Source organism: Rutidosis leptorrhynchoides, chromosome 4, assembly GCF_046630445.1.
Source record: "Rutidosis leptorrhynchoides isolate AG116_Rl617_1_P2 chromosome 4, CSIRO_AGI_Rlap_v1, whole genome shotgun sequence".
Classification (NCBI taxonomy): domain Eukaryota; kingdom Viridiplantae; phylum Streptophyta; class Magnoliopsida; order Asterales; family Asteraceae; genus Rutidosis; species Rutidosis leptorrhynchoides.
In genome coordinates this window covers 39,946,535-39,949,966 of record NC_092336.1, presented here as the reverse complement: position 1 = coordinate 39,949,966, position 3,432 = coordinate 39,946,535, and positions in this window count along the sequence as shown.

The window sequence follows — 3,432 nt, the reverse complement described above, 5'->3', positions numbered from 1 at the left end:
GTTGGGGTAATTTCTATAACATCATCGGAATTCTCGTCGGAATCCGATTCATCGGAGAATTGGTAATCCTCCCAATATTTTGCTTCCTTGGCGGAAACACCATTGACCATAATTAACTTTGGTCGGTTGGTTGAGGATTTTCTTTTACTTAACCGTTTTATTATTTCCCCCACCGGTTCTATTTCTTCATCCGGTTCCGATTCTTCTTCCGGTTCCGATTCTTCTTCCGGTTCCGACTCTTCTTCCGGTTCCTCTTCGGGAACTTGTGAATCAGTCCACAAATCATTCCAATTTACATTTGACTCTTCATTATTATTAGGTGAGTCAATGGAAATTGTTCTAGAGGTAGACATCTATCACATAATATCAAACACGTTAAGAGATTAATATATCACATAATATTCATATGTTAAAAATATATAGTTTCCAACAAAAATGTTAAGCAATCATTTTTAAAGAAAACACGGTCGAAGTCCAGACTCACTAATGCATCCTAACAAACTCGATAAGACACACTAATGCAAATTTTCTGGTTCTCTAAGACCAACGCTCGGATACCAACTGAAATGTCCCGTTCTTATTGATTAAAAACGTTCCATATTAATTGATTTCGTTGCGAGGTTTTGACCTCTATATGAGACGTTTTTCAAAGACTGCATTCATTTTTAAAACAAACCATAACCTTTACTTCATAAATAAAGGTTTAAAAAGCTTTACGTAGATTATCAAATAATGATAATCTAAAATATCCTGTTTACACACGACCATTACATAATGGTTTACAATACAAATATGTTACATCGAAATCAGTTTCTTGAATGCAGTTTTTACACAATATCATACAAACATGGACTCCAAATCTTGTCCTTATTTTAGTATGCAACAGCGGAAGCTCTTAATATTCACCTGAGAATAAACATGCTTTAAACGTCAACAAAAATGTTGGTGAGTTATAGGTTTAACCTATATATATCAAATCGTAACAATAGACCACAAGATTTCATATTTCAATACACATCCCATACATAGAGATAAAAATCATTCATATGGTGAACACCTGGTAACCGACATTAACAAGATGCATATATAAGAATATCCCCATCATTCCGGGACACCCTTCGGATATGATATAAATTTCGAAGTACTAAAGCATCCGGTACTTTAGATGGGGTTTGTTAGGCCCAATAGATCTATCTTTAGGATTCGCGTCAATTAGGGTGTCTGTTCCGTAATTCTTAGATTACCAGACTTAATAAAAAGGGGCATATTCGATTTAGATAATTCAACCATAGAATGTAGTTTCACGTACTTGTGTCTATTTTGTAAATCATTTATAAAACCCGCATGTATTCTCATCCCAAAAATATTAGATTTTAAAAGTGGGACTATAACTCACCTTCACAGATTTTTACTTCGTCGGGAAGTAAGACTTGGCCACTGTTGATTCACGAACCTATAACAATATATACATATATATTAAAGTATGTTCAAAATATATTTACAACACTTTTAATATATTTTGATGTTTTAAGTTTATTAAGTCAGCTGTCCTCGTTAGTAACCTATAACTAGTTGTCCACAGTTAGATGTACAGAAATAAATCGATAAATATTATCTTGAATCAATCCACGACCCAGTGTATACGTATCTCAGTATTGATCACAACTCAAACTATATATATTTTGGAATCAACCTCAACCCTGTATAGCTAACTCCAACATTCACATATAGAGTGTCTATGGTTGTTCCGAAATATATATAGATGTGTCGACATGATAGGTCGAAACATTGTATACGTGTCTATGGTATCTCAAGATTACATAATATACAATACAAGTTGATTAAGTTATGGTTGGAATAGATTTGTTACCAATTTTCACGTAGCTAAAATGAGAAAAATTATCCAATCTTGTTTTACCCATAACTTCTTCATTTTAAATCCATTTTGAGTGAATCAAATTGCTATGGTTTCATATTGAACTCTATTTTATGAATCTAAACAGAAAAAGTATAGGTTTATAGTCAGAAAAATAAGTTACAAGTCGTTTTTGTAAAGGTAGTCATTTCAGTCGAAAGAACGACGTCTAGATGACCATTTTAGAAAACATACTTCCACTTTGAGTTTAACCATAATTTTTGGATATAGTTTCATGTTCATAATAAAAATCATTTTCTCAGAATAAAAACTTTTAAATCAAAGTTTATCATAGTTTTTAATTAACTAACCCAAAACAGCCCGCGGTGTTACTACGACGGCGTAAATCCGGTTTTACGGTGTTTTTCGTGTTTCCAGGTTTTAAATCATTAAGTTAGCATATCATATAGATATAGAACATGTGTTTAGTTGATTTTAAAAGTCAAGTTAGAAGGATTAACTTTTGTTTGCGAACAAGTTTAGAATTAACTAAACTATGTTCTAGTGATTACAAGTTTAAACCTTCGAATAAGATAGCTTTATATGTATGAATCGAATGATGTTATGAACATCATTACTACCTTAATTTCCTTGGATAAACCTACTGGAAAAGAGAAAAATGGATCTAGCTTCAACGGATCCTTGGATGGCTCGAAGTTCTTGAAGCAGAATCATGACACGAAAACAAGTTCAAGTAAGATCATCACTTGAAATAAGATTGTTATAGTTATAGAAATTGAACCAAAGTTTGAATATGATTATTACCTTGTATTAGAATGATAACCTACTGTAAGAAACAAAGATTTCTTGAGATTGGATGATCACCTTACAAGATTGGAAGTGAGCTAGTAAACTTGAAAGTATTCTTGATTTTATGAAACTAGAACTTTTGGAATTTATGAAGAACACTTAGAACTTGAAGATAGAACTTGAGAGAGATCAATTAGATGAAGAAAATTGAAGAATGAGAGTGTTTGTAGGTGTTTTTGGTCGTTGGTGTATGGATTAGATATAAAGGATATGTAATTTTGTTTTCATGTAAATAAGTCATGAATGATTACTCATATTTTTGTAATTTTATGAGATATTTCATGCTAGTTGCCAAATGATGGTTCCCACATATGTTAGGTGACTCACATGGGCTGCTAAGAGCTGATCATTGGAGTGTATATACCAATAGTACATACATCTAAAAGCTGTGTATTGTACGAGTACGAATACGGGTGCATACGAGTAGAATTGTTGATGAAACTGAACGAGGATGTAATTGTAAGCATTTTTGTTAAGTAGAAGTATTTTGATAAGTGTATTGAAGTCTTTCAAAAGTGTATAAATACATATTAAAACACTACATGTATATACATTTTAACTGAGTCGTTAAGTCATCGTTAGTCGTTACATGTAAGTGTTGTTTTGAAACCTTTAGGTTAACGATCTTGTTAAATGTTGTTAACCCAATGTTTATAATATCAAATGAGATTTTAAATTATTATATTATCATGATATTATCATGTATG